The sequence below is a fragment of the Lygodium microphyllum genome, chromosome 17, assembly GCF_053477565.2.
Source record: "Lygodium microphyllum isolate KBCC chromosome 17, Lygodium_microphyllum_v1.1.10, whole genome shotgun sequence".
Classification (NCBI taxonomy): domain Eukaryota; kingdom Viridiplantae; phylum Streptophyta; class Polypodiopsida; order Schizaeales; family Lygodiaceae; genus Lygodium; species Lygodium microphyllum.
Window position 1 is genome coordinate 15,878,791 of NC_141151.1, and position 21,259 is coordinate 15,900,049.

Consider the following 21,259-nt stretch of genomic DNA (forward strand, 5'->3'; position numbering starts at 1 on the left):
CTGTGTCCCATTATACCTAGTGCCTAAAAATGCAGCTTTTATGCGATAATGCGTAGGTACAGTCTGTAATTTCAATTCCTTTACCAATTTTGCTGAAATAAAATCATGAGTACTACCGTCATCATGCAAGATAGTCTTTTCCTTTCCATGCACCAAACATTTCATAGTCAATAATGAATGTGGAGTAGGCATATCTGGTAAAGTGTCGGAAGTAGTAGTAGTGTCGTCCTCATCTTCAGTGAAATCAGGCATGTCCTCACGTTCATCTTCGTCCATGGCTCCAAGATAGTTGATATGAGCTGGTGGCTTCTTTGAATGACAATTTGCTGCGAGATGTCCAGGCTGGTGACATTTATAGCACACTATTGGCTTGGCTTTGGTTACATTATTTGAAATGGCTGGAAGTCTGGGTACATTTGGATTTGCTTGTGGAATAGGCTTAGGATTTGGATTGACATTGGATGGTAATGCAGGTGGTTTAGCCCAATTCTTGCGGAAAGATGGTGAAGAGAAACAACCTGGATTAAACCTTCTAAAATTGGAATTGAATTGTTTAGATCCATAATTACCATTGGCTTGGAATTGCTGTGGTCGTCTGTCTCTACTGCGTAACTTATCTTTAGTGTCGTGAGCTAGTGAGATGGCGTCTTCAAGGGTAGCAGGCTTGAACATGTTCACTTCAGCGTAGTAATGTCCAAGAAGTCCAGACATATACTTCCGCTTATGTGTCGTCTCTAGTACATCTTCAAGCATGCGTAGCTGTAGGAGTGCATTCCAAAAACGCTCTGTATACTGTGGTATAGGCTCACGATCCCGTTGTTGAAGTAGATCCCATTGCTTGATAGCCTTCTCATGAAATTGCGGTGGAAGGAAATTCTGCATGAACTTCTTCTTGAAATCTTCCCAAGTAGTAGGACATCCTATGCTCTTGCGTACTACAATCCACCAAAGTGATGCTCTGTCTATCAAATGATTAGTAACACACTTGATTTTATCTTTTTCTGGATAGGTTTCCTCATGGAAATAGTCATCAAACTGGCTAATGAATGATAAAACAGTCTTTCCTTCTCGTATGCCATTGAAAGTGCAAAATTTGAAACTTCGTTTACTTATCTTTGATTCCTTGCGAATGGTTTGAGCTTCAAGAGTGGCGTCGATGGTACGTCGAATTAAATCTTCAGCTTGAGGTTCTTCTTTGTCGGTAGACGCTCTTTGTAATTTTGTCAATTGTGCTTGCAATGCTTGCCTAGCCCTTCGTTCTTCTTCCAATTGCATTATGATTAGATTCAGCTTTTGTTCCATGGTAGGCTCAGGTAGGTCGTCTTCAGCCATAGGATCATCCATATGTGGTTCCATCATCCTGTAAAACTCAAAAGACCTTTCTCACTCAAAATCAGGTTAGCAGGATGAGCGTAGCTCAAATTCGGGGTTACAAGGCTATGTGTTTTTGTGTATTTCTTTCTCAATTTTCAGAAAATCTGCGATATTTTCTTCTTCGTATGCTGAAAATACTTCAGCGAACCTGCGTATGGGTAGAATACCTTGCCACGAACAACTTTGCATTCCGGAGTTCCTACGCATGAACAACCCTTCTAGGTGTTTTGAGCACTAGTCAGTTCTGACTCCAGTTGACTAGTCTGACTTGGAGAGTTGCAGACTTAGGTGACTTGCAGAGTTGCAGACTTAGTCGACTTAGTAAACTTGCAGGACTTGATCACGATTGACTTGCAGAACTTGATTTCTGGAGTGCAGGACCCGAAGTTTGGTGATTTGCTTGCCTTGTGGGACTTGATTAAAGCTTAATGTCTTCAGCTTAATAGCTTAAGCTTATGGAAGGGGGGTAATTTTGAAGAACGGCGCAGATCGTGAAGGATGAGGGCAGCCATTTTCTGACGTCACGCAATTTTTGGACATCCTCTTACACCACGATGAGGATTTTAGTGAAGCTTTTGAAGTTCCTTAAGCTTTTAAGCTTTATTACTAAGCTTTTGAAGAAGATAGATATGGAGCTTCTTACTGTATTTCCACGACTTGTTTATGGAGATGAGGGAGTGGTCCTCCGCCTGTACAGTGTGGTCCTTCGCGATCTGAGAATAGAAACAGGGGTTCTTGATCGCCAGAAGTCTGCCTGTATCGACGTTCGCGATGAGATTGATCGTAGACCCCGATCGTTCCAGGAGCTCCGCCTTCGCACGAGATGGGTAGCTATTGGAAGCTCTTGATCTCAGCTCCGCTCTGATACCACTGGTGCGCAGATCGGTCGCAGTATGCTCACGTAGTGAATCCCGGAAGGTCCCCAAGAACAATGAACTCTATCTTTTTGCACAAAAAACAATGTAAAAAGCATGAACGACAAGAGCAAGAGACCAATTGGGTTCAATCTCCCCCCATGCCTTGTGTGAGTGCTTCACAAAGCATGTATTTTATGTATATTTCCATCTTCATGCTCAATAATAGCCCAATTTACAAAAATATGACAAGCTTTTAGCTTTTGAGTTTGCCTTTTACAAAAATAGGAAATAAAGCTAATGGACGGTGCCCATAGAGTCTGGCACGCCCAATCTCAATGTCCAAATAGAAATAACATATCCCTGCGCATAGGCGCATACAAAATAATAATAAATAATCGATGCCTTAATAGACATAACAAAATATAGGCGTGGCGCCTATCAAAATATAATCCATAGGTCGAATACTCGCTAGACTCCAATGCTTTCCTCCGCCACTGCTGCTATCTCTACACATCAACTGAAGCATTCACAATCGTTAGTAAAATAATATAATTAAACCGACAAAAGTGAATACCTAGCAGTCTTCAGCTACATAAATAAATCAACTGGTTAGAAATAAATCCTAACCTTAATTTATTACGAGTGCGCACTCTAAACTCATAAACGTTTATTAATTTAATATGCATTTTGCGGAATCACCCGCTATGGAATCACCCATGTACACACTAAATTAATGAAACGCCCGAAAAGGACAGGCGTCCCCATCAACTTCTCGCACAAAGAATCCACTTTGTGTATGAGCCCCGGTCATCTAAGTTTATGGAATCCACCGTAAAACCTCACGGAATCCACCATGGAATATGTCTCCTGGCATCAAATTTAAATATGTATTTTGCGGAATTACCTGCTATGGAATCACCCACTTGCACATTAAATTAATGTGTTGCCCGAAAAGGACAGGCGTCCCCATCAACTTTTCGCACAAGGAATCCACCTTGTGTACAAGCCCCGTCAAATAAATATAATTTTACGAAATCCACAGCAAAATCTCACAGAATCCACCATGGAATATGCCTCCTCCTGGCATCATATAGCCTAAGTATTTGCGTCTCCAGTTCAAAAGGAGAAGCTGGCTAGAAGATGGTACCAATTGGACCAAAGGAGCATGGTAATAAGAGAATATAACAATCATTTTTTAAACCTTGCAATGTATGTGGAGAGTGTGAGTGATGATCCCAAGTTGCATAAGTGTATTTATGGTTTGGAGGCTAGCTTCTTAGCAGATATTATGGCTTAGAAACTAGCCACACTCTTTTAGGCAATGTAATTGGTTGAGTAATATGATCAAAAATATAGAAAGGATATTAATATTTAGCCATTATTGAAGGTTGATCCTAAAAAGGTGCAAGATGTTAGTGATTGGCCAACACCTACAAATACTACTTCCCTTCATGGATTTCTTGGTCTATCATCATTCTACCACATATTTAGTAAGTATTATGTGATTATTGTAGCCCCTTTGTGATTGATAAACTTAAGAAGGAAGCTTTCTTTTAGGATGCCATTACAAATAGAAGCTTCAATCAGTTGTAGGATTTGCTCACTTTTGCTCCTATTTTAGTTTACCCATACTTCTCAAAGGAGTCTACCACTAGTGTGATGCCAATGGAAGAGGCATATGTGCAGTCTTGTTACAAGAAGAGCATGGAGTTATTGCATTTAAGAGCCACAAGCTTACAAAGAAGGAATGGTAATGAATGTTTATGACTAAGCAATGACAGTTATCCTCCATGTAATAAAGAAATGGTACTATTATTTGTACTATAACCGGTTCAAAGTTAAGAGCGATCAAAGAGTTCTTAAGTATTTTCTCTCCAAGTCAAATCTTACTCCCAAGTAGCATATGTGGATGGCAACACTATAGAATTATGACTTTGACATTATCTATATGAGGGGCAAGGACAATATAGTAATTGATTCTCTTTCTCGAATGTGGGCATATAAAGTTTCAGCTACTATTATTGAGCTTCATAGTAGTGAATGGATTGAGGAATTGCAAGAAGCCTATCTTTTGGATGAAGAACTTAGCGACGTTTTTGAAAATTGCATCAAGGAATCATGGAAGAAAACTCTTATTTTTAGTTTAGAAATGGCCTCATTTGGTTCAATTGGCAAGATTTTCATCCTTATACTTCTTATTTAAAGAAGAAGATCATGGAAAAGATGTATTCTTTGCCCACCACAGCTGTTCACTTATGTGTTTTCAAAACCAATGTCAAACCAATGTCAAGATTTCTAAAAGATTTCACTGGAAGGGCTTATGGAAGGATGTGAAAGACTATGTTTCTAAGTGCATTTCATGTTAGCAGAATAAGGATAACAATCATAGGCTAGGTGGTTTACTATAGCCCTTACCTATCCCTAAAGGAAATTGGATACACATAGCCATAGATTTCATTTACTAGCTTGCTTATGACTAAGAAGGGATGGAATAGTATCTATGAGATGGAAGATAGACTCACCAAGGTAGCTCATTTCGTTCCCATCAAGACTTAGTTTACTGCATCATAAGTTGCCAATTGATTCATTGAATATATCTTTAAATTACATGGATTACCACATGTCATTATTTATGACAATGACTAAATTTATGAGCAATTTTTGGCAGGTAGTTTTAAGCTCAATGGGTGCTAGATTAGCTCCATCTACAACTTACCATCCTTAGATTGATGGCCAGGACAAAAAGAGTCAATAATTAGTTGCAAACTTATCTTAGGCATTTTTGTTATGATGTGCAATATGCGTGGACTCATGGCTACACTTGGTTGAGTTTTCCTATAATAACTCTATCCATTATAGTATTGGTGTTTTTCCCTTTGAGGTCTTGTAGACCTATAAAGTGCCTCTTCCTATAGTTATCTTCAGTGAGAAGATTAATCCTCATGGAAAAGAAGAGTTAGAACATATGCAAGCCCTTCTTTAGCAATGCAAATTGAATATTAAGAACATTAAAGAGCAAATGAATTTATATAATGATGAGAAGAGGTGTCCTATGGAGTTTCAAAAAGGAGAACTAGTATTTTGTTGAATGCACATAAGTCTTGATATTCCACTTTGAAGGATGGCTTAAGCAACAAGATTGCTTACAAGTGTTGTGGGCCATATACAATCCTTAAACACATAAGAGACTTGGCTTACTGATCAAAACTTCCCTCTTCCATGAAGATTCATAATGTCTTCAATGTCAACTAGCTTAAGCATTTCCTTGGCTCTTAGATTGATTATATGGAGGAGTTGCACCTATAGATGATGAAGGCATTATAGAGTATATCCCTGAGGAGATAATAGACTCTCTAGATGAGGAGGCTTCTTGGAGGCCCACATCCACATTGGAAGAGTTTCCCTATCTCTGGATGCACTTTGGGTTGAGAGTCAGTTATAGTTGGCCTTGTTATGCTATAAACACCACCCAAATAACACAATTTTACTCTGCTCTAATGACAACAAATACATAGATTGAAAGCACTCCAAAAGAGCTTCACTATGACATGCAGCATGCCTCATTTAGTTTAGTCTACAAAAAGTCATGTCATATTTTGTCCAACAGGTTTTGTTTTACCAAATTTGTTGCCATTAGCCCATCAAGGCCATCCCTCCCTTACATCCCCACACTTCTTCAGTTGTTGTCGCCTAGTTTAATAGAAAAGCTTATCGTATAAGCTTAAAGGTTACAAAATTTTAAGGCTTAAGGTTTGTTCTCCTCGAATCTCTATTTAAAAACAACTATAAGCCTCGATTTGCACAAGTTCTTTTCTCTAAACCACTATAACCCTAATCAACTAGAATGTATGAAGCACACGAATCCAAGTAGACTAAACAATAAGGTTAAGCAATCGACTAGGCCAAGCAAGAGGGAAACAACAATAAAATCTAGATTTTGCTTTCAATTTTTAGTGAATAAAATTTTTAAAATTTTTGGTTGAAATATAATATGATTAAAAACTACTTTTATATTATCCAAATATTATCATAATTTTATTTTTAATTTTAAAATTAAATTAAGCATGAGGCTTAGGATTATATAAATAAGAAAAACATAATAGAATTTTGAATATATTAAATAAATTTTTTAAATCAATGGATATTAGTACTTTCAATATATACGTATGTTTATGTACATGTGTGTGCGTGCACATGCACGCACATACACCTATTAAATTTGAAAGAAACCTCACTGTATGTTGAATTGACTAAATATAATATGCTATTCAATTGGATATTTAGATTACTTATATCTTCTTATTTAGCTTAAATTCAATCATCTATTATAACTACTTACGTTCTCTTGTTTAGTTTAAAATAATTAATAAGTCATGATAGAAAATAATAATAATAATTTTAATAATTTTAAAATAACTCAATGAAATTTACATTGATGAGATCTAGGAATCACTTATTTAAACAACAAAGAAAAATTAGTAGTGATAATAGACTCATTAAATCAAGACATTTATGCTTGACTCTAGAACTTATATGTAAGAAAAATTGATTGAAAAAACTAATTTTATTTAAACTTAAAATTTATTACGCCTTTAAAATTTAGCACCTACGAAGTAAACACCTTGGATCTTTTAACCTACACATACTTATGTTACAAGCTAGTCCCATTAAAATCCTTCACACTAGTCACCCTCATTATGCAAGACCATGTGTATGTTTTAGCCCAAATTTAGGTATTATTTTTATAATTAGCAATCTTACATAGTACTTAAGATGATTTAGTATGGTTATGTATTGAACAGAGGAGGCTAAAACCATTGAAAGGCATCCAAAACATCATATTAGCTTCAATTTATTATAAGTAATTTTCCAATGTGCATAAGATTAATGATAATACATTTAGAATTGACATTTCTTGTCATTGGAAAACTCATACTCGTTCAATAATATTCTATTAAAACCCTTCAAGGGAATGCAACCTTTGACTCTAGTTGTAGACGATCCTCCATTACTATAGGAGGACACTTAAATTCTAGTACCTGAAGTTATGCTTGAACATCACTAGACCACTACTAGAATAGGCACCTATATTATAAGTATTTTGTTAAATATAAAAACCATTTTTAAAATAATCCCAGCAGATTCAAAAGTCATATATAACCATTTTTAAAATAATCCCAGTGGATTCAAAAGTCATTTCTAACTCCAACTTATGACTATCTAATATTTGCATACCACTCATAACCACATTAATGTCTAATAGGCATATATTTGTTGCATGAGGCAATGTTCTCAAAAAATCCATGGCTACCTTATTTTCATATATTTTCATAGGGTATGTATAGATTCATAGCATGAGGCAATATATAGGTGTTTTGGATTATCTAATTGATTTAATATAAAATCACCACATGAGGTAGCACTAGCATGTGGCTAGTCACCGTATTGATTGATTGTTTCATCAATCGAGGACAATTGCTTTTTAACCCCAAAGCAATGTTATGATACATGTTATGAAAATAAGGATTTTTGGATTTTTATTTATTTATTTGCCACATGATAATGACTTGTTACATATGCACACACATGTGATATTGGTTGCTTTATGCTTGCTAAGTAGATGACAGGGAACTAAAGTGTTTTGTGCTTTTGGTGAGCAAATTATTAGATAAATCTTTGTAGATAATTTGTTTATATATTCAAAGGAAGGCATTTTGGAGCGCAAGAATTACTATTTTTTTGAGTGCTTTTATTGTGCGGATTTATTTAATATGGTTGCACATGTCACTAAATTGATTGCTTATTACACATTCTCTATTTAATAAATTCATGTCAATAAATTAATGACTCACTTTTCTTTAAGTGTTGACGATGATCTAGCATGGCCATGATACCATTTAGAGACCAGTATTCTTAGTGCATCACTTAATGGGGTGATCAGAGCACTATGACGGGGATATTTGGTACATGCAGTACAATTTATGAAGGGGGAAAGAAGTGTCTGCCAAGTGTAAGAGTGTACACAAGAACCAAGGAGCTACACATAAATGAATATGGATTGAGTTCTAAGAAGATGAAGTGCATTAGCATTGTGTATATGTATTTATGTGTGCATCCGGGGATGCTTGGGAAAGTTTACTTGTGTGTAATGAGCATTGCATTCATTTGGGGTCATCCTCTCCCCTATAAGTCAAGGTTTAAGGTATTTTATTTCATTAAGAAAAACGAGAAAGGGAATTCTCTCACTAAGAAAGACGAGAGACGTGATCCTCTGGAAGTGAGGAGAGAAGTGATTTTCTCTTTCTAAGGTCTAAAATGACACAAGCTTTTGTGTGAAATTCAATGTTAAGGTTGAGGCCCAAGGCAATCTAATGAACTCTCCTTATCTATGACTCAAGGTGGTTGCCTAGACCACAAGTTAAGAGTACATTTTAAAAAGCTATTTTTTGAAAAATCCATTTTTAAAATATATTGCAATAGAAAAATGATCTCTAAAAACGGGCTGCAAAAAACAGCAAGATCTACAAAAATTTTGTGTTGGACGTTTTTTCATCCAAACAATGCACAAAGAGATATCTTGAAATTAGTGCTGTAGAGTGGAACAACCACATCTTGCATGAAGATCAACTCAACTCTCTCTCCAAGAAGAGAAGCTCTTGAAAGCCTATAAAAGAGGAGGTTCTAGAGCCTTGGGTGTAAGGGAGAGGTGAAGGAAGCATCACTTTGCATGTATCCAAGAGGAGAAGAGAAGGTGCAAGTGCTGCGGAAGCCCTTTTGAGATCAAGTGTTGCGGAAGCCCTGCTGAAATCAAGTGCTGCGGAAGCTCTGCTGAAATCAAACTCCAAGAGGAGAGCCCTACACATATTGTGTAGGAGAGAAGGAGACTCAAGAAGGATCGATAGGTGCCAACTTCCAAGTTGTGTAAGTGTTAGCCAGTTGTATACTGTGCAAGGAATCGTGATCTTGTTCCCAAGATCTACAAGTAAGAACTGGCTTATGTGTAATGGAGGAGCTTGCTCCTTATTAATAATATAACTCCACAAGGGGGGGGGGGGGGGGGGACTCGCACATCTTCCAGTCCCTAGTGTGTTGTCAATCTCTCTATCTCTCTACATCTTTCTTTTCTCTCATATGTTCTCTCTCTGTGCCAGTATAATTACCATATATCTTTTAAGTATATATAAGAAAGTCAAGCGTGTATCTCGGATTCTATAACAACATGTGTGCATGTGAAAATCTATTTATTATGATTGCAAAATTCTTATATATCCAAAGAGTTAGAACATCATTTTTGTAACCTTAGAATAGGCTTATTAGATAGGAGTTAGTGAAAATAATCAGTAAAAAACATGTCACTCACATAGAAAGAAAAAAGACCAAAAGTTGCTTTTCATTATTTTTGACACAAAACCTAAGAAATACTAATCCATAAATACATGCATGAGAGAGAGAGAGAGAGAGAGAGAGAGAGAGAGAGAGAGAGAGAGAGAGAGAGAGAGAGAGAGAGAGAGAGAGAGAGAGAGAGAGAGAGAGAGAGAGAGAGAGAGAGAGAGAGAGAGAGAGAGAGAGAGAGAGAGAGAGAGAGAGAGAGAGAGAGAGAGAGAATCCAATCTTGTGTCATGCACCCTTTATTTCTATTTTCTCTCTTGTGCAAATTTTTGTTTTCTTTATTTTGAGTTAACGTTTGGTTATTGTATGGTAATGGGTTACAATGAAAGTAAAATGATTATGCTATATATCTACATCAAGAAGGGAGTCATACATCTATCCAAGAAGACACCTCCATTAACAACATCAAGCATCTTTCTAGTACCTACTAGTTCAAGACTTTACCCCATAGTTTGTTACCCCAAAAAGTCCTTCCCCTAGACACAAGGATGGGAGCAAACTTTAAGGAATTTGATATGACTCCTCCTCTCCAATAAACAACGGAGTTCTTGAGAAAAACAACTTTAAATGGTAGTTTTGAGATCTTGAGTGGTTTTACTCAAAAGAAACAAGATTTAGATCAAAGATTGCTTATCAAAAGGCATTGCCACCATTATTGGCAAATCACCAAACCACCAATTAGGTCATCACTATTTCTTACTTGATCGTCAACAGATGGTGTGTGATCTACATCACTTTATCTTCAATTCATCACACTGTTATTCTTTTAAAGAGAATTAAAGCTTTATTATCAAAGGTTCATCCTTAATACTTTAAAAGTCATTACTTTATTTGGAAAGAAAGGGGGGGACTATTAGATAAGTAGCCCTCTCTCCTTAGGAGCAGCTTGATAACTAAACGACCATTGGCCATGCTATCATCTTCTTTAAGCTTCCATAAGTTGTCTTGAGACTAGCATTTATTGGATTTTTGTCATCCTAGTGCCCTACTAGTTGCTGCTAGCATGATTTGCTTGTAAGGGGGGATATTTGATCAGTTTGGCAACCTTTTACTTAACCTGATAACTTGACATAAAAGGTCACATGCTCCATCACCATGCAAAGTCAAGAGACCAAATTGTTGATTCCTTTGAAAAGGTACTATATGTAGCATGTTATACATCATGTGGCTATCATTTTCTTTTAAATCATTGTTGACTAACCAAAGACTAAGGCTCAATAATATAGGCTCATCTCCATGGTTTTAAGTGGCTGTAATGATTGAAGCCAATAGGTTGTGTGAGTTCTAGGGAAGAAATAATGCTACTACATCTGATACATAAGTGTATGTGTGTGTGTGTGTGTGAAGGTATGCATGTTTGTGTGCTCATGTGGAGGTATGGGTGTTTGTGTGTGTATTATATCACTTGTCAAGGGTCAATATAAGGGTTGATTGTTTAAATATGTCAGTGCACAAATGTGAGTTTGCATGCAAGAATTAGGATGTATATATGTTGGTTTTGTGTTTGTGGGATGTATATATGCATATATATTTGGGATATATGTGCGTGTAACTTATATCTATCTCTAACACATGTTTGGGATATATGCGTATGTAACTTATGTGTGTCTTTGATGTTGTTGGGAGTTGGTAGAAACAAACAATACAAACTTTTATAACTATTTTCCCATATCAGGAATCATCAATTCAAAGGAAACAAAGCTCATAACCCACCCAAAAAAAGAAAATCCTCACCAGAGACCATCAAACTCTTCTTACAAGCAAGTTATTGTCCTTTCATTACATAGCATTTACAATGGGGTGTGCAACTTATATGATGACAGTTGAAACCATGGGAGCAAGATCTAAGAAGAGATAGAGGCTCACCGAGCTTTAGGGTAATAGGTACAAGGAACTTATTTTTAAGACTTATTCGGGATAAAATATTACAATAGTTATGCAATCAAGGAGACTTAAATGAATTATAATGTGAGCAAGGGTTCTAATTACAATGAATTATCATAAAGAGAATAAGTTTCAAACAAAATCTCAAAGAAGACACCCCTTACATGCACTTTCTAGACCCGTATCTCCAAATACACCACATAGAACATGAATGTTGCTTTTTACAAAACTAATGGTTGCCCACATGCTCATTCTTTAGATCTTACAGTGACACAATGAGCCTTTGAGCTTTTCTTTTTTAGAAGAATGCTTGCTACATGAGAGTTCAAAATGAACTCCACCTCCTTAACCACTGTGATAGCTACAAGTAGGGGTTAAGCACCAATCTCTTCCTTCAACCATAAAGAATTAAGTGGATTTAACAATAAAATACAAAATTTCATTCAAAGTAAACCCAAAGAGGAGCCTTTTAAGGCATAAACTTCAAATCATACTCATGACCCTTCATACGATCAATGATTCCACCTTGAGTGTGGATTACTTTTGTAAGACACCCTCCAAAGGGTTGATTTTAGTCAAAGATTTGAAAAGAAGGTTAGTAAGAAGAGAGAAGAGTTTATTGCTATTGATGAACTCCCAAAGGGGAAGAGGAGAGGCATTGATTTAGCATGGCGACCAATCCTATCCCTTAAACAAACCTTTTAAGAGCCATCACTAGCTGCAAGAAATGCAAGGCATCTACTCATTGATCCACATGTCAAGATTCTCCCTCACTTGCTAATTTGGCATCACCAAGCCATCAAAAGGATAACCTTATCTTGATCAAATTGATTCTATTTTGGTCCATCTTGATGGTCTCTCCTTGCCTCATGCCTTTGAGGTGGCCTATATAGCCATAATATAGCCTTACTAAGGCTTTTACAAATTAACATTTGATAACTCAAGTCCCCCATCACATGGGAACTCAATCATATGCCTTATGAGCTCCTCCAAACCACCTTTTTCATAGCTCAATGTCCCTCATTGTAATATAAGTATCCCCTTTGTAAATCCAACTCCCATAACTCATGTAAATAGAACTGCACATTGCCAACCCGGGACCAAGTTCCCTTCTAGAAATTTCAAACTTCCTTCCTTTTTAATGCTTCTATGCATCAAGGACATTGTTATGCCACTAAAAGATGAATTGAATCCTCATCATGTCTCGAGGTCTAGGTTTTGATTGTCAAATATGTTGATAGAAAACTCATAAGACATTTGAACAAGTCTTAAAAACATTTTAATTTTGTCTTTCTTTTGCTAATATCCAAGACTATACAATGTATATGAGTGTTTTTTCTTGACTAACAAAAAAGTGGAACAATGTGCATAGGAGACTTAAGAAGGCCATATGTGTCATGAGGGAGGAGGTTATAGGAATATGATTTAGAGTGAGTTTGAATTGTAAATGCATACACATGCACATTTAGCTATTTTGTTTTGTTGTGGGTGTACATGAGAGAGAGAAATAGAGAGAGAATATTTTAAAATGTAGAGCAAAGCAAACAAAAAAAAGGATAAAAAGAGATAATAACAAAGGTGGGGGCCATGTGGGCTTGGGTTTTTTCTTTTGTCGGGTTTAGTAAATTCAAAAATAAGTTGTAGTATAGATTGGTATTCTATGCATCCTTTCTTCTTTCCTTTTGGCAACTCGTCTTTTAGATGATTGACCTACTAGTTTATTGAAATGTCCCTTTTATACGAAAAAATACATTTTTAAGAGGAAAATATAACTACCTTATTGCAACTATTATCGAAGTCATTATGGTCACAATAGGTGCTAGTTAAGCATTTGTTGCCATTAACATGACTAAGATGATGGTGGCTATTAATGTTGCTCCAATAATTACTTTCATAATGCTTGAGAAATTATTGTATCAACACTGGTGCTAACTGAACGTCACAAAATACTTTGCACCACCCATAAACTAACAAGGGATTGGCCCACAAACATTCGAATGTACCAATGCTAGGGGCTCACTCATGCGTGTCCTACCAGACTTCTTATGTGTATTCCTAATTTGTCTGCCATAAAGACAATGCTCACATGAATCAAAACATGCGTAGTCAAGGGACGGTAAGTACTGCAGACCAGAAAGAAATTTCATTCCCTTCAAGAACATATGGCCCAAACAGGCATGCCAAAGAGATACATGTGGTATGGAACCCACTGACAAAATAAGGTCAACAGAGGACCCATCAACTACAAGAGAATAGAGGTTGCCAGCTTTGGCACCTCTAGCAAGCACAACTCTACCATGGGTAATCTTCTAGGCAAAATCCCCAAAAGAAACATGAAACCCAGCATCATCAAGCTGCCTTTCAGACATAAGACTACGTGTAAGCACATGTACATGACGTACATCCTGTAACAGAAAAGTACTGCCATTAGAGAACTGCAGCCGTACATCACCAATGCCAACAATAGCAAGCGACCTGTCATCACCCAAGCAAATTGAACTAGAGATAGTGGGGTAGGAGTGGAACCACTCACGGCATGGTGTAACATGAAATGAAGCACCAGAATCCAAAAGCCAACACTGCGCATACATAGAGTGAACATCGGTCAACGACGTAGCATCACAAGAACTAGCTGCAAGTATGTACTCCTCATTGGAGTCATCAGTCTGCATGACATTTATCTCCTCGATTTTCACATTGGATTTTGCAGGCATAATGTTACAATCAGAGGACTTTTCCTGTACTTTGTCTTTCCCCTTCTCATTGCGCTTCTCCTTGCGCAACTCATGACACTATGGGTGTATATGATCCTTTTTGCCGCAATCATGACATGTCACATTAGCATTTCTCCCACGAGACTTGATGTGCGACTTACCATGCGACTTAGACCTAGACTTTTGCGAGTCTCTGCCACGGCCATTCCCACAGTCATTCTTGCCATTACCATCTCTGCCTCTAATAGTCAAAGGATGCGACACACGAGAGGCATCCAAGTTCTTATGGTTGATCTCTTAGCACTCTCTACATCAGGCAAGTTCAAAATAGTAGCAAGAGCACATAAGGCAGTGCGGAATACATCCCATGACTCACTCAGAGTTCCAAGCAAAAAAAATAGAGTAAACTCATCATTAAAGGTAATACCCTGTGAAGTCAAGTTCTTGAGAATAGCATGGAACTGGCTCAAATGAGCAGACATTGTCATATTCTCCTTCATGCGCAAATCCATAAGCTGCTTCAGCCAATAGATCTGACTTGCTGGACTTTTCTTGTCATAGAGGTTCTTAATTTTATCCCAAAGCTGCCAAGCACTCTGTGCTTCCTCAACCACATTGTAATGCACTTGTTCAGTGAGAGACAAGATGAGGGTGGACTTGCATAACTCATCAAGCTCATTCCATTCGTCATCAGTCACAGTCTCAAGCTGCTCGCCATGCATCTTTAGTGGCTTTATCTGTAATTTCTGCACCAATACCTGCCAAACTTGGCTCTTCCAATAGGCATAATTTGTACCATCAAGCTTAATGATGTTGAAGATAGCACTGTTAGTGGAAGAAGAACCCATAATGTAGTCCAAAACAGTGTAGACAGTTCAAAACTGCTCGTTGTTTTCTACTGTAAACAACCAAAAATACCACGAAAACCAAGGAAAAATGACCACGAACGGATAGTTAATGATGCTGCCCACCAAGTACCATCAAAAGTACATAAAATCAGGATGATTCAACATGAAATTTCCGTATCACTCCATACATAACTGCTTGCTGTAATAAATTATAGCCAGGTACAATGAGAGCAAACTTTAGGCAAAATCAATGCACCAAGTCAACCACTGACTGTCAAAGCATAACTAGCATCAAGCAGGCATAAATTAGCATATGACAATCATACGAACATCAAGCAAACACCTAAGCATGTCAAACAAATCCATCAGTAAGCCGGCACACCCCTGTGTAATAGGGCAAAGTGTACACAACACTGGCAAGACCTAACACAAAAAGGTGTATGCTCAAGGAGTGAGAAGCCCAAATTAGCCCAAGTACATGTATGTGGACCATGGCATATCAACCATGCAAGATCTAAGTGAAGAAGATTCCAGTCTCAGAAGACTCAAAGCTCAATAGCATAAACCACCTGCTCAATGTCTGTCAAACATCCAATGATGCTCCCACTCAGGGGGAAGAAGCCATGGCTAGCATTGAAGCTCCAAGCTCTAGGTCTTCAATACGAGCTTGGGCCAAGCTCCATGATCAAGCTCTAATCCAAAGCTTTGATACTAGTTGAAAGGTGAGAAGGATCGAAGCTTGCTTGGAAGTGAGCTACGGTGGAGAGCAAGAGCAAGAAGAGATAGAGACACAAATGGGAACTCCAATAGTCACAATGTGTGACCGGGCCTTCCTTTATTCAAATTGTCATTAAAATAATAAAGAATAAAGTGATGGTGATGGGTGCTCGCCACATGCAGTGTGCAGTGGCGGGTACTGTCAGTGTAGTAATACACGGGTAGCTAGGCAGAGACACCTTTATCCCCAACACCTTTATTGATGCTTGAATTGTCTTTCAAACATATGCATTCAAGTTCACCTCATCTAGTGCATTTACTACAAGGCTTTCAAGTAAGGGTACTCCTATTCTATTCATGTGGGCATTATATCTTTGACTCAAGAAGAGAGCGTAGACCATCTTTGCTTGCAGTCTAATGGCAGGTTCAAGAATATTAGCGCCAAGTTGATCCTGTCATTTGTGTAGACTTTCCTCTTATCCATTCCCAACATTCCGTAGACATCTCTCTTTGACCTCTTCTTTTTTGGCTTGTCCACCAACCCCAAGGCCTTCTCCACGATTCCCGAGCTTAGTTCGACTTCCACTCTCCTAATGGCATCTCCCTATTTGATTGTCACTGTGCCACTGTTTTTTTGGACATCAAAACTTTTCAAAAATTTAGTACATTTACTATGATCTATGTCCTAGCCCACCTTCTCTAGATACTTGGCAAGATTGCACTATTCTAATATTCGTCTGGCTGCCTCTTCTAAAGCTACTAGCTCCTCCAGGTTATGGATGCTATGATATTTCAGCTAGTTGAAGATGTGTGTCTCAGTGGTGTGTTCTTCCTCCAAAAATGGGAGCTTGTTGGTTCTATCCAATTACCCTACCATTTCGATTCCTATTGCTGCACAAGAGTCCACAATGAGTTCTCCTTGAAGGACATTTCTTGCATAGAAGGTAAAGTAATTACGAAGAAATACTATTAGATGGTGAAATGTATAACCCATGAAATGAAAGTTTTCACATCAATCAATCCATATATTCCATGCAAGAACTTCATGGATAATTTTTACTAAAAGAGGAAGAAAGTTCAATTCATCTTTTTCTTTTGAAATTCAACTCCTATTCCAATTTTTCATTCACCTACCACTCACTCATCTATCACTTTACCCCCTCCCCCTTTGGAAATGATAAAAATCCTTTCTATGATTGTGGAAGTAAAGGTGTAAGGGTCTTTACTACTGTGTCCTTGGTGTACCTTATTTTTTCAAGAACCAGTTATAAAAGGTTGGACAATCCATATCGTGTGGATGAATGCCCACTTATGTGATATAAATCAATACATCGATCAAGAGGTCACTTGAGTTGATTTGGTTTGCAATGTGGACTACTCCTTTGTTAGGATCCTATTCAAGTATGGATGTAGCATGATATTGTCTTCCAATGGTTGATTTCTTATCATTTGCTAATACCCTATGGGGCCACATATATTTGGTCATACTCATTGTTGCTCCACATTGGTCATGATTTGATAACTCTCTTGTGCCCATTGAATGCACAGAGTATACCACTTGCGTAAGAAATTGGACTCAGATTCAACTATTTGTTGGAGCTCAGCAAGTTCCTATGGTGGCATGGGAATTTTGCTCTTCTTGAAGGATGTGATTAAGCATTGGCTTAAGGCATGTTCTCTTGAAATTTCATTGGCAATCAACTCTTCTATAATGGTGGAGGCCTTTGTGAAGATGAATTCATATTCTTCTTGAGAACATGGCAAGGAACACACTTTATTTGCTATGTGTTTGTCAAGGAAGCCTAGGTCCAAAGCGTTCGTAACTTCTAGTAGCAAACAATGTGAAAGTTGAGTCAAATCATTGGATGCACACTACTAAGTCATCCCTTGTATCCATGCCCATGTTGGAATCCAACTCAAGAATGGATTGTCATTGTTGCAATGACTTAAGGCCTACTAGTGGCTTTGGTTTAATTGGACTGGACAGGTTTGTACCTTGGGATTCTCATCGAGTTTGGCGAGCATGGTTTGAGAAGTTGATTGGGTTTGAAATTTGGTTGACACTTTGCTATCAGATTGTGTAGTGGTGATCACATCAAAGTTATTAGGTGAGCTCATTGATGATTGGTTGCTTATTGATGATTGGCTGAGCTTTTGGTTGATAGACCATTGGAGCACTCATGGGTTGAGCACTCTTCCTCTTGGCTTTTCTCTTACCCTATTTTGGTTTACATTTCTAGGGATTATTCTTTGGAGTCTAGGATTGAGGGGGATACATGCCACTTGTGAGTTTGGGCAACTACACCAAGGTGTTACCTTCATAGTAACCTTGGGTACACAATAGGGCTTTTGGGACCCAGAATGGCCTAGTCACCTATGTACCATAGGAGCACCAACTCCTCTGTTTAGGTCTAGAGTGTGAGGCATGAAAACTATGAGCTCCTAATGATTGGCTTTTGTGAGATTGTGGTCTATGCTTAGGGACCCACTTGATTTTTTAGTTTATAGCTTTGGGTGTGGTTTCTAGATGTGCTGGTGGGACTTCACAATGGGTGTACGTTGTTGCAACGCATAGGGTTGAAGGTCACCACAGGGGTTTGGCAAGAAAACTGGACAATTTAGATGGAGATGTGTCTTCAAGAGATAAGTAGGATTCAAGTGAATGTTTATAGGTTCAAGAGGAACTTCACAACCTTCAATTCACCATATACTTTGGCTTATCTTGGAAAGAAAGATTATACATAAGACAATTGAATAAATGGGTTAAGATGATGAAAGAGATTGAAACTTATGACCACGAAGATGGATGATTTGTAAACAGGAGTACAACTTCAATTGATACAAGAAGAGTCTTGCCCTTCCTTGCCTATGAATATAGTTGCCTATTTAAACCTAGGCATGAGATAGAGGTTCAAGATGAAGACTGCCTATATCAACCTTTGAATGATTCAAGGTTATGGAACTAGCATCAATGTTGCTAGTTTTTCATGAAAAGATCATGAGATTCATGACTTAGATCAATGTAACACAAATAAAGTAGCTGCATAAAAGCTTCAGCCTATGGAATGACTATTATGGACAACCAAGTTTAATTCCAAAGCATGGCAAGAAATCATCGAAAGACTTCTTTGAAACCTCCCTTGAATGAGGAAGCGAGATACTATGTAGAGGGAATTACAAGTCTAGTTTGTACTTGCAATGATTGTAGATGAAGAAGAATCTGTGTTTTCAAGTTTCAGTCTTGAAATACCCTACTTTAGGTTGAGAAGAGAATACCAAAAGTATCACATAACAGTGCCAAAAGATGTCCTTGAATCTTTCTTACAAAGAATATAGGTTGTAGTCACTCATAAGAACCAAGAACAGCCCATGTTTTATCAAGATTAAAGAAGAGGGTCACAAATAAAGATTCAGCCCATGAATACCGTGTTTTGGGCTACCAAGGATAATCCAAGATGGCACAAATAATCTCCCAAAGAGTACTTTCAATGCTTTTTGAAGGCAAGAGTGATTAAATGCAACAATTATTAGTAGTAGAGCATGTTCTCTTCATAAACCATAAGAACAGAAACGGAGCTTCAATGAGACATGATTCAGCCCAAAAGGAGAGTGTTGGGCTGCATATGACAATCCAAAATCGAATCTTTTTGTCTCCCATAGATCTCTTCTTGATAGAGAAGAGAGTCTACATCAAGAGGTAAATACATAAGACATTGTCCTTCTCCTCTTCCTCACAAATACATGTTTCACTTGAACTGTGCAAGAGATTCTTTGTAAAACAGAGATTCAGCCCATTAAAGAGCAAGCTTGGGCCTTTAAGTACATCCCACAAGCCTTGATAAGATATATCAATAAGTGGAACAAGAGGCTCACTTGATAGGAGAGAGTTGTTAATTCATAGACATAGATACAAACAATGTTCAGAGCTTCCTTCTTTCTTATTCCATGAGCATGAATCCCCTTCAATGGGCTGCTGCCCTCCTCTTTATACACATTTTTCCTCTTTCTCAGAGCCAAGAGTGGCCTTCTACTTTAGTTCATGCATGGGAAGAGAGGTTCTCACATGTCAAGTTGAGTCTTCTTATGTTGCTTGTGGTTGCATGGCTTGTCCTCCTCCTTTGTGTGGTAGCTTGGAATCCTCTCTCCCTTATCCAGGATGCGCCCTATTCAGAGCTTGAAGAAGCTTATAAAATGCGGTGCAAAAAGTGGAAGGTTCATGTCTTTCAAATGAAACACAACTAGGTCATATAACTAAGGCAATGGTAAACACAATGTCCCACACTTAGCCAACTTAGACGATTCCATTTTCTTTGTGACTTTTCTTGTCAATACATTTGCAGCTCTCGTGAATATCATAAGTACACAACCTCATCATAGGCTACCCAAGGGAACCTACCAAGTCATTTGTTCATGGGCATAGCTCTCATGTTTAATGTTCCATGACTTACAGAACTTGTAGCAACTTCATGTATGCAATACAAGGAAGGATAAGAGTAAGTAACCAAAATCCAGTCATCTTGTCAAGAACTGATGATTATATTGTGTTTTAAGGTAGAGAGCCCCATCTTTATTACACCATGTCATATGTTGGTGGACTTAGGTGTTTAAGATTTATTGCACTAGGCAAGTCTTTATGTAGCATGTCTAGGATACAAGTGACTAAGTAATACATGCAAAGGATAAAAGCTTTTTTTTAAAACCATGGGCAAGGAATCCCATGACATTCACCCCATCCTAACCTGCACATCCTCTAGCATGTGCCACTTCATGAATTTGTGGCTTTAGGAGATTCTTTTTCTGTCATGTCCTCATCTTCATCTTCGAAGTCTTCTTCCTCTTCCATGTCTTCAAGTCCATGACATGCTTCTAAGTTTTGTAGTTCATAGGTAGACGCTTCACTTCGTTTAAAGAGCTTGATATGTTTTCTAGCTATTGGTACTTTCATACTTGTTCCATCTAATTCAGCCAATGAGTAGGTATCATTGTTATGTACTACCTTCACCACATATGGGCCAAACCATCACTTTACCATCTTCCTAGAAGCATTGTATTGATTGTCTAGGCTATTGTCATAGACAAGCATCCATTCATTTTCTTGGATAGCTCTTGGCCGAAGTCGATGTTGCCTATCAAATTTTCTTTTGTTCTTTAGTCTTGCTGTTTTTAGCTTCTTAATAGCTGCTTGAACATCTTTAGGCCTTCTTTCTAGCTGCCATATGCGCAAAACAACAACTCTTCTCTATTGATGCCTTCCTCCCAAGGTAGAAGACTCCATGTGAGAATAGATTCTTCAATTGGCATAATTAGTTGCTACCCATTCATAAGTTCAGCTGGCATATAGCCAGTTATGGTACTGTGAATAGTTCGGTCAGCCCATAATGCGAAAGGCAACATTTAAGGCCATTCTTTGATCTTTCCTCTACAAGACTTTGCTAGAGCTTTGAGAATAGGTTGATGCCCTCTCTCACTTTTTCCA